The 12,104-nt window shown below is 37.7% G+C and overlaps 2 long non-coding RNA genes across 3 annotated transcripts in view; one reads left to right on the top strand and one right to left on the bottom strand.

Moving 5' to 3' along the window:
* The window catches only part of LOC123384785, a 162,511-nt gene that overhangs the window by 42,535 nt on the left and 107,872 nt on the right, over positions 1-12,104 (bottom strand). The window lies entirely within an intron of this gene.
* Positions 5,216-12,104, top strand: part of LOC109499383 — a 32,676-nt gene continuing 25,787 nt past the window's right edge. The window contains exon 1 of the long non-coding RNA XR_002156660.3: positions 5,216-5,398. This is a non-coding gene — a long non-coding RNA (uncharacterized LOC109499383). The remainder of the gene's footprint in view (positions 5,399-12,104) is intronic.

Raw genomic sequence — 12,104 nt, 5'->3', positions numbered from 1 at the left:
ATTTATCTGTAATTTTTTTCTGAATGAATGGATACTAAATTGGAGATGTTGTACCTATTCACCCTGAAATAACTGTTTGTTTCTTAAAAACAAAGACTTTCTTTCACATAACTATACTATCATTCTCAAAATAAGAAATTTCAACATTGGTACAACAGTATTATTGAATTCACGGTCATCCGTTGTCTCATAAATGTCTTTTGTAGATATTTATTGCCTAGGAAGAATGCAGTCTTACATCACGTATTGTGTATACTTGCCATATTGCTTTAATTTCCCTTAATCTGAATCAGTTTCCTCTTAATCTGGGTCAACCTTCCTTGATATTTTTAAAGAGAACAAGCCAGCTACTTTATAAATGTCTTTTAATTTGGGTTTGTCTGGTGTTTCCTAATGATGAGATTCAGGTGTTACATTTTGGGCAAGAATACCACATAATGTGTCCCTCTCAGCATATCTTATTATTAAAAAATGATACTGGTTTTTTCCAATGAGAGCTTTTTGAAATGATGCTTTTCTACCTTTGCCCCTTGAGCAGGAACTGAATGGCCCAGATAGCCAAAAAATGAAATACAACCAAATGCAATCTAGTTTCTCAGCTTCCCAAGAAAGAGAAAAAACAAAATATAGATCATACAAAACTATAGGGAATATATGTTTTTTTCCAACTTCAGAAACGTCTTTTCTTTTTTATTTTATATATATATATATGTATAGCCTATGTATTCTTTTATTTTCTTCAACAAATACTCATTGCCTCCATGCTATGTGCTGTATTTTTTTTTTTCTGCTGGGCACTAAATTCCTTGCAGTCAAATATTTGTTACCCAATGACTTCATTTTGTATCCCAAATAATGCTAATTCCATTGTCCATGACAATATCAAAATGCTTTCAAGGAGGTCACAATTTATTTTTAATCATCAATTCAAAGAAATAGGTTTAGAACCCTAAGCCTATTTACCAGACTACAACATTTTATCTTATTTACCACTCCTGTTATAGAACATCCCCAGAGTCTCCAGCCTCATTCTCTCTTGAGTCTCCTTATCCATTTCCGATGACCCCTACTCATTCTCTTTGGTTGCTAAAACACTCCTTGACTTTATTTTTCCTTAAGCTCTCCCTGAAAATTCCCTTCACTTTCTCTCAAATTAGGATCTTCAGTTCTGACTTTTTCCTAGAACTCTCAACCTATCTTTACAGGTGCTTTCTGGAAATTTCCCCTTTGACATCTTACAATTATCTCCAAGTCAGCCCTACCCCTTACCTCTAACCCAGTTTTACTTCCTGTTTTTCCCCAGGGTAGTGGCATCCCTTTGCTTCAGTGTAGAAGATTCTGGGAGACTCAGAGGCTCCCCAAAATTGGCTTTGACTCCTATGGCAGCTGCCCCTCACTGCTTCTCTCTCTGCTGAATCTTGCTGCCCTCAGCACTGAAGGGTGTTTCTAAGAGCACTCACCAATAAAAGCCGTACATGGAAATCTCTCAGAATCAGTCTCCAAGGGAACCCGAAGAACGAGACAGCCTCTAATCTGCTAGACTTCGAAGGAATAGATTTTAATGATTTGGCAGAAATTTCTACATAGAACAGTGCTTTAGAGAAAGGAAGGACATTGGTCTCTTAGGGACTGACTGATGATGAACTATTGAGTTGTATCCCTCCCCAAAAGCACGGAACAGAGTGAAGCCCCACATATGCTGTCCTGCCTCACCTCATCAAAGCAAGCAGGACTTTATATCAGTCCCCCAAGCAGGTTTCACCAGGTGAAAACAACACCGGGACCTGAGCACATGAGCTCCTGGGCTGTCTGGCTATTTCTATACCTGCCTTACCTACTTGTGAATGCTCTGTTCCATCAGGTGCTTAGATAACGTGACATTTTATGATTTATTTTGAAACTTTTAGAAATAAAGGAATAATAAAGGAATAAAGCAATCTCCCCATGTATTTTTGAAATCCTGCAATGGTGGGTAATACCTACATTTAAATGCTATAACATTTCACCATAAGCAGACTTATAAGGCCAAAAATAAACAGAGTAAATTACTTCAAGAAATGAAGAAAGAGGTAGATTAATAACACAATTCTTTGAAGTAGTTATGAAGGGGAACAAAATTATTATTATATCTATTGCAGGGCTACATGACATTGTGCACAAATCTATATATATTATACTTTGGCATGATGAGTTGTTGGAAAGTTAGCCCTTCGATTTGAGTATGAAAAAAAAATCTGAATTTAGTAACTATTATCCACCCTGTACCTTGCCTCCACTAAAGCAAGTTGCTTGTTTGCACTGAGGTTGAATGAAGACTTTGCCCAGTCTTTACATTTGGCAGGGTCCCTGTCTTCTCAACGTCCAGCACGAATAGTTTTCTACTTCCCTCTTTTCCAAATGTACAGTTTGTATTAATAATATATGTAAAATAGCACACATACTTTGAATACCTTATACATGCCAAGCACTGTACCAAGAACAAACCATATAGTTGGAATTCAAAGTCAGGTGCATTCGGTTAAGCGTCTGACTTTGGCTCAGGTCATGATCTCATAGTTCATGAGTTTGAGCCCCACGTCACATTCCATGCCGACAGCTCATAACCTGGAGCCTGCTTTGGATTCTGTGTCTCTCTCTATCTCTCTACCCCTACCCCCCCCCTCAAAAATAAAGTTAAAAATTTTTTATCTAAAAAAAGTCAAGTATTCTGTTTAGTTACCACAAAATCACCTTTCTGTAAATATATGACCTTATGAATGAAATGTGTATATTCCCTCCAAACTCCTATGTCTGAAGCACCAACTCCAGTATGATGGTATTGGGAGAATAGAGCCTTTGGGAGATAATTAGGTTAGATGAGGTCATGAGGGTGGGGCCCTTATGATGGGACTAATGCCATTACAAGAGGAGTCATCACAGGGCTTGCTTCCTCTCTCCATCCCCCACCCCCAACCCACCACCTGATTCATGGACCCAAAAAGCCATGTGAGACAACAGAGAGAAGGTGGCCATCTGCAAGCCAGGAAAAAAGAACTTTCCAGGAAACACATTGGCCTACACCTTGACCTTGTACTTCCCAGCCTCCAGAACTACGAGAACTTCTGTTATTGAAGTACCAGTCTATGGTATTTTGTTATAGCAGCTTGGACTAAGACATATGGATTTAATGGGAATGTCAAATGAATTAAAAATGAGAAAATATTCAACAGAGGGTGAGGGGCTTATTTGCCATTAGGACATTTTGTGAGGGTATCCTAATCAACAAACAAGTGACTAGCTTTTACTTTTGAACAAGCTGCCAATTCTTGACGAGGCTTGGAATCATATTTTTATTTTATTTTTCCTTTGCCTAAGAAATAGCATTTATGGTTTTATAATCTTTGAGGCAGAAATAGCTTATGACAATTTTTCTTAAAGACTCTGTGCCGTGTTTTCTTAGTCTCACCTAGCACACGTTTCTGATTTCTACCAAATGCATGTTTTCCCAAAAGTTCTTCTCTTAGACTAAATGTAGAACAGTACTATCATAAAGTTAGAATTTTAAAGACATCACTGTGTTTGCTATTAAAAGTAGTATTCAATGTCAATTTTCCAGGCAAAGAACAATATCTCAGCACTGCAGATAGAGAATGAAATGTACGAAACATCCAGAAACATCTGCCAGTCTCCGGTGAATACTCTGCAATCAATCCGTGCTATCATAAAAAATAAGAACAGAGGTCTTTGCTTAGCATTACTAGCACACAGTACCTCATTAACTAACTCAGCCAATCAATTAGGGTCACTGAAAGGTGGCATAATAGGACTTTGGGGGAACATAGCCGTTTTCCTCATTAAATACTAACAAGCGAGTTCTCCTACTTTTCTGATACATTATGTTTCCTACATTTCCTCCCTGCCCATTAAATATAGTCCTAATAATCACATATCTGCGTATAGCAGCCTGTCTTTTTAATTTACCTGCTGTATCAATTTTGAACATATTTCCCTGATAGTTACAGATTTTCTTCCTTTGGCAAGAATGTCAATCCGAAACAATCTTACCTTTCATTTATAAACCTGCTTGAATCTTTTAAGTCGTCTGGTAATAAAATGCATGGTGGAAAATTTGACTGACTGTAAAATGAACTGCATGGAAATTGGAACAATGATGAGGTGCATTAACAATGTCAAGACGTGTCCCACATACGACACTCTTCTTGCTATGAGGTGGGTGACTAACTAATTGGACAGGAAATCCCCTGTGAACTGGCAGAGGACGTTGTGTTTACTCAAGAAACTGTAACGATGTCTGTGCCAATGCTACAGGACTTTCTCTGAGTTTTAACAAGAGCATATAAAAATGCTCTTGCAGACATTTCCTTACACAGTTGTTATACGAGTACATTTCAGTTCAATGACTTTTACTACGGAGAAGCTTTTCTTAAACTTGTGGTATTTTTGAAGTCATTTATTTAACAGAGATAAGTTATCTGTATTTGAGTCCGTGCCAGAAGCATATAGTATTGTATGTGAGCACGTATCCCCCCCCCCTTTTTTTTTTGACACATTTGCTTCCCTTGTAACTTTCTGTTCCTCTAACAAACCTGTCTCTCTCAATTTAAAGATCTGTGGTCAGACTTTGTGGGTAGTTAGGAACATTGTAGATTGTCTCCCAGGGTGCCTGAATTATTTCAGAGGAGACAAGGCACCTGTATGTGAATTCCTAAAATCATACAAATTTGCCCACCTTGTTTTACAAAAAGTTCAACATGCAGCTGAGCCATTTTTGTTTTGATTTTATTCTTCTTCTAATTCACACAAAATTTGATTTTTCTCTTTCGTTTTTTAAGTTTATCTATTTGAGAGAGAGAGAGAGAGAGAGAGAGAGAGAGAGAGAGAGAGGAAATAAACAGAGGAGGGACAGAGAAAGAGAATCCCAAGCAGGCTCCATGCTGCCAGGGTCAGAGCCTGGCGTGGGGCTTTATCTCCCAAATCCTGAGATCATGACCTGAGCTGAAATCGAGGTGTATGTTTAACTGACTCAGCCACCCAGCCACTTCCATATAAAATTTGATTTTTGTATCCTATTATTCCCACATGAAAAAACACTCCTACATGAAATAGTTAAGTTAAATACCATCTGATCTCTCATATCACGTTACTTTCAGTACCCTTACTGGGTGCTCGTTTGGAAATGATGAGTCATTTTGTTTCCTTTATTGTTTCTGGAGGACATGTTAAGACATCCATACATCTCATGAAAGAGCTGTCCAGAGTCTAGACAACACAGAAAGTGGTCATTTTGGTCTTTTGGAACTTTAAATAGTTCCCATCACTTCCTGGATTTACTTTGGCTACAGACATCTTCTCCATATAAACCCAAGAAAAGATGGCCACTAATACTGAATAATACATGGTAAGCGACTAATAAATAATAATATTCCCATGAGTGGCTTGCATGAATTTTAAATAGTTGGTTGTTATCATTTAGCAAAATTTATTATTTAGCATGTTTACAAGGTATACTTATCAAACTTAAAACAGAAAATATAGGTTTCACTAAAAACTTAAAACTTTAATCATGGAAACTCAAACTTATTAACAAAAGCAATCAGTTTCTAAATAGAATTTGTTAAATAATAGTTGGCTGGTGTAGCAAATACAACATGAATATCAAAGTTCTATTTATTTATAAATCCAAGTCACCTGAAGTGACAAAATTTTTCATACTTTAAAAAATGGACACCTTCAGATATAACTGGGGAGTTACACATAAAAGATAAGACTAGAGAGAATCATGAAATACAAATAAAAGTAGCATATTATGGATTGAAAAGCGTGAAAAATGAGGAAATCCTTAATCATTATTTGAATTGTATTATATTCTGATATTAAATTGCATTATAAATGAAAAACTGGAAGAAAAAGGAAAAAGTGTCTCTTAATCCTACTATTCCAAGATAGACATTAGTATTATTTTGATATATACCTTTCCAAGTTTTTTCATGCATATTTGTTCTTATTAAATTATTATAATAGTAGTATATAGGCATTTTATATACTTCTTCACTTAATATATTCCTTGAGTCTGTAAAATTCATAAGTATGTTTTATTGCTGCATATTATTTCATTGTGAAATTATCAATATTTATATAACTATCTGCCTATTGTAGGTTGTTGAACTTCCCTTCTTCTTCCGTTCATAACGTTGTGAAAGGCATCTTTGTGCATTTAGTACTTTTTCCTTTTTGATTTTGCTCAGAATACATTCCCAGGAGTGAAATTCCTGGATAAAAATTCCCCAATACTTTCTCATCTTAGCAAAGTATACTTTGGCTGGTTATGGACTAACGATGAGCTGAGGAATGTATACTTTTTCAGCCAATGTGGGAGAGGCCAAAATCTATTCTCTCCTTTATTCTCAGAGAAACCCTCAATTTCAGTTGGCACAGGGCCATGCAGAAGAAAAACTACATTACTTAGGCTCTCTTTCAACTTGTGTGGCCACGTGACTCTACTCTGCTAAAGAAGATAAAACAAGATGCAAATTCATTGTGCAGCAGCTTCTGGGAATGTTTGTGGAAGATAATTTGTGGGCACGCTTTGCCTTTGCCTCCTTACTCCTTTCTCCTATGAGCTTGCTAGAATGGATGTGATGACAGGCCATTGTCATTGCTCCCCAGCATGAGGACAAGGATGTGCCATACAGGGAAGAAATGGAGAGACCGTGGATCTCTGGACAGCCCCTGCCTTTCCAGGCCTGGATAAAAAATGCAGACCTGACTTCAGTAAAATGAGATTGCTCTGATGATTCTGAAATTATTATTACTTTTTAAATCTTTATTTTTTAGAGTGAGAGCAAGTAGGGGAGGGGCAGAGAGAGAGAGAGAGGAGAGAGAGAGAAAGAGAGGTGGGGACAGAAGATCCGAAACCGGCTCTGTGCTGACAGCAGACAGCCCGATGCGGGGCAGGACCTCACGAGCCTTAAGATCCTGACCTGAGCCAAAGTCGAACGCTTAACCGACTGAGCCACCCAGGTGCCCCTGAAATTAATATTATTAAACAGAGATGCGGTTGTGGAATTTAATTCCATCCCCATGAAAACTTGCCTTCATTAAATCAGTGTTTATAAAGGCGGATGCTAGACCCCTACATACATGCCTCGTTGATTATATTTAGCCAACAACTCTATTTTAGTCAACAACTGTAATTTCACAAAGCCATAATGCTTGAAGGAATGTTAACAAGTCATTTGGCAGGGACCTCTTCTTTGGGGTTAGGTTTTCCTGTGCAGATTCGTTAATTCAGAATTGTTAACTCAGTAGTCAACCGACTTGCTGGGGACTCCTGGTTGATACTGTTGCAAGGTCAGAGCTTCTCGTGAAAGGCCAAGTCTTGTATACCACAGTGTCTCTATTTTCTTAAAAGTTAGACCAGGGGTCTGATTGAAGTATGTACACTTGGCCGCTACACTTTCTGTGTGAGATGAGATCTCTTCCCTTGAATTTTCACGGCAGTGTGCGTATTTATGTTACCATCTAGTTATTTGTATTCTCCTGGCGGCTCTCTTTCTGCCCTTTGGCCACTCGCCAGCCCATCCCAACCCCCATTTAAGAGATGGTAGGCTTTTGAAGGGAGAGCAGCCTGTTCTGCGTTCTCCACGGTGGACACTTCATAAATATTTGGTTAATTGAATTAAATTTCTGCAAGTTATTTGTCGAGCCAGGAAGAATGAGCTGCGTGTGCTCTTAATTCTTTACTCCCCTTCAGCATTCATGCCAACTGTTGACTTAAATCACAGGGAGAGCTGAGCAGCCTGGTGGTTTTGTTTACTTTTAAGCGCTCTTTTTTGACTCTGATCGATGAGGTGAAAAGTAATTTACATTTGATGTGTGGCTCTCTTATCTTCACCAGAATGACAGCTGCCTGAGAGATAACTTGTTAAACGTAAAGCGTGTGGATACCCCTTGCTTGCACAATATGCTCTGTCTTCCTAATAAGTGGGTGTAAACACGGGCCTATAATTACTTTCTGTTAGGCTTCTCTGCATTTGTGGTGCTGAATATATTCAGATGTTCCAGCAAACAAATCATTTAGCTATTTCACCTCCGATCTGGGGACCGAATATATATTTTAGGGATTCTGGGCTTAAGAGGATGCCTCTACAAATAATAAGATAGCTTCAGAATTTAGCTATTGTATACACATCATCAGTTCACTTAAGGTCAAATGAACTTTGATCATTAAATGTCTGAAAAACCAGGGGCGCCTGGGTGGCTCGGTCGGTTAAGCATCCGTCTTCAGCTCAGGTCATGATCTCATGGTCCGTGAGTTCAAGCCCCGCGTCGGGCTCTGTGCTGACAGCTCAGAGCCTGGAGCCTGTTTCTGATTCTGTGTCTCCCTCTCTCTCTGCCCCTCCCCTGTTCATGCTCTGTCTCTCTGTCTCAAAAATAAATAAATGTTAAAAAAAAAATTTTTAAATGTCTGAAAAACCAGAAAAAACTCAGCTCAATCATGATTGTATGTTTAATGAAGATATTTCATTCCTTTTTAAAATCATTTGAGACATGGACCATGAAAATCATTCTACAAGTTCAGAAACTAGAAGGGCTGTTTTAAGAGCAAAGTGAAATTTGAGGCCTATTTACATTGGGAAACTATTAGTATCCCTCAATGTATTATTCTTCTTGAGGTCTGAAAAGGGAACATGTGTCTGGTATAGGATTAAATATATTGTACTTAAGCGAAAGCCAGATTGGATGACTTTTGTCTAGAGATTTAGTAGGTTAGTAGGTGATTTCGATCATACAAAGAATAGGATTCCCGTTCCAGCCTAAGGAAGTATTTATGAAGCACTAAGGCAAAGGTTATCTCAAGTGGAGTATTACTGCTTAATATATGCAGAAATCTCAATACTCTCTCCATCTGGTTCGTCTCTGACTGTGTGCTGATGTCAGCAGACTCATGTCTTCAAACCACAAAAGTTACACCGCAGGTTAAAGATTTTAGTGACAAAGTGACGAACAAGAAATAACATTTCGGAAAACTTATTTAAAAACTTCCAGATATTTCTTACGGGTTACCCTCTTTGGAATGGAAGAAATTTTACTGAATCACAAGATGGTATGTCCTTTCACTCATTGGCTTACAAACAGGTTAATCTTTTGTAGGAAATTTTAGAGAAATTCACTTGAAATTTTTTGTATATGTTTATGTTTCCTGCGTTTTAGAAGTGATTTTTTTTTTCTGGAAAGGTTTTAGCTGTTTAGTATAAAGATACTGGCCATCATGGATAATTGGATAACAGGCACAATGCAGGTTAAGGAAGGAAATCGAGGGAGAAAGTTTCCTTTTCTGTCACATAAGGCAGACATAGCATTTCATCTCTTTAAAATAATGACCCTACACTTAAAGTAGTTATCAAGTCTGAGTTTGGGAGGAAACCAACTATACTAAAAAACATGACAACAAAGTGAAAAGCTTATTCATGTGTTCAACTACATTTTAGCCTGCAGTTAGGCAACCCTTGAGAATCAAACTTGCATCGAAGAAATTTAGCTTGCCTTCCTGCTCTGATTTACAGCTCAGTGTAACTGTGCCTCCAATAGTCACAAATTGTTTTTTTCTATACAAATGCAACTTGGATAACTTGACGGCAAGGCATTCTTTTGCATGTCCGCTTTATTATTGTGAGATAAAAATTATATACAATAACTTTGTGCCAGAATTAGAAAGGTTCATGATTTATCTCTGAAGCACGGAGCTTGGGGTAATGTTCACATTTTAGTTTTCTGTGTCTATTTTCATGATTTCTGCTTTCCAGGTAATAAAAAATCCATTATGTTGATATGTTTACTTAAGTATATTGCAGCTTACAGGCTGGCATTTAAATTTCACAGAATGCTATTTACTTGTATTTACACTGAGTAAAATATACAGGTCTGTCACTGCATCAGTTTCAAGGATACACCTTGTAATGTCCTTGTGGGGGGAGAGCCTGCATCTTTTGACCATCGCAGTGCCTGGCACTGTGCTAGCTAAAGAATCCATATCTCTTGAATGAATAACAATGTCAAATTATTTCCTTTAAAAGTTATAAATACAACTACCATGAGAAGAATCATCTCCTTAAGATTTCGGTGATGTGGATAAGTTGTTAGTTTTTGGACTTTGTTAACAAAGAATACCGTGAATCGCATATAAGTGATAATATTACTAATAAATGCATGTTACACAGATCATTATTTCAGCCACTGCAATACTCTTTACATGTATTAACACATTTAATCATCACTATGACACTCTGATATGAGCACTGTTTTCTTTTTCTTTTCTTTTTTTTTTTTTTTTTTTACAGATGACAAAACTAAAACTCACAGAGGTTAAGATACTTGGCCAATAACACAACTAGCTAGTCACAAAGCAAGGATTCAACTAACAGCAGTTAGCTCAGAAATCTGTTCCTTTTAAAAACTTCTTTTTAAAATTTATTTACTTATTTTGAGAAAGAGAGAGAGTACGAGCAGGGGAGGCGCAGAGAGAGGGAGAGAGAATTCCAAGCAGGCCCTGCACTGCCAGCACAGAGCCCAATCTGGTACTCGAACCCACAAACTGTGAGATCATGACCTAAACCAAAATCAAAGTCAGACACTCAACTGACTGAGCCACCCAGGCTCCCCATCAGAAATCCATGCTCTTAATAAGCAGTATTCTTTGCTGCCTCCATAAAATTATCTTGCTTTAATAATGTGAATAATAATAATACCTTCCATTTGAAAAGTATTGTGCTTTTCAGTTTGCAAAACTACATTAAATTAGAAACGTATATTGTCTGTTACAGAATTTTATTTTTTCCTTATTTAAAAAAATTTTTTTAACATTGATTCATTTTTTTTTAGAGCGAGAGAGACAGAGCATGAGTGGGGGAGGGGCAGAGACACAGGAAGGCACAGAATCTGAAGCAGGCTCCAGGCTCTGAGCTGTCAGCACAGAGCCTGATATGGGGCTTGAACCCACAAACCACAAGATCATGACCTGAGCCGAAGTCAGAAGCTTAACTGACCGAGCCAATCAGGCGCCCCTGTTTCATAATTTTAATACAATCTATTCAAAAGCTTAGAGATTCATTTACTTGGTGATCTTAACTTGGCTGAAAAGAAGTGTATATATTTGTAAATGCAGTTATCAGTGAGGAATTTTTACATTTTTTAGATGGTAACAATTTATTTCCTTTTGTGTTCCAAAATGCAAATGTGTGACACTATAGAACAGGGGTCAGCAAGCTTTCTCTTTAAAGAGACAGATACATTTTAGGCATTGTGGCCAACATATGGCTTCTGTCACATATTCTTCTGTGTTTGTTTTTTCAACCCTTAAAAAATGTAAAAAACATCCTTAGCTCACAGGCCTTATTAGACAGAGGTGGCATGGGCCAAAGTTTGCCAGCTTCTGCTATAGAACATCAACTTAGGGATTCAGGCAAGAAACATTCAACCTACACAAGGAATTCTAATACTGAGCATCGGATTGACAGAATTTTAATGAATTTCCATTAAAAATTTTTGTATTCTAGGGGCGCCTGGGTGGCGCAGTCGGTTAAGTGTCCGACTTCAGCCAGGTCACGATCTCGCGGCCCGTGAGTTCGAGCCCCGCGTCAGGCTCTGGGCTGATGTCTCAGAGCCTGGAGCCTGTTTCCGATTCTGTGTCTCCCTCTCTCTCTGCCCCTCCCCCGTTCATGCTCTGTCTCTCTCTGTCCCAAAAATAAATTAAAAACGTTGAAAAAAAAATTAAAAAAAAAATTTGTATTCTATTTTTGCTTCTTTTGGAAAGATTCTGAGTTTATTTTTCTAAGGGTGGCTAAAAATTTAACATTAACAAAATCCCAGCAAGTCTTTTTGTACACACAGACAAGCTTATTCTGAAATTTAAATAGAAAGGAATAAGGCACAGAACAGATAAAACTATCTCGAACAGGAAGAAAAAAATAGGAGGAATCACTCTACCCGCTATTAAGGCCTATAATGCCAGTACTGTAACCAAGACAGTGAAATACTGGCAGAGGGATGGAATTAGATAAATGGAAAAGAATAAAGAATCTCGAAAGAGATCCACACAAATATGT

Source organism: Felis catus, chromosome B1 (genome assembly GCF_018350175.1).
Source record: "Felis catus isolate Fca126 chromosome B1, F.catus_Fca126_mat1.0, whole genome shotgun sequence".
NCBI classification, from domain to species: domain Eukaryota; kingdom Metazoa; phylum Chordata; class Mammalia; order Carnivora; family Felidae; genus Felis; species Felis catus.
This window is presented reverse-complemented; position numbering and strand designations above follow the sequence as displayed.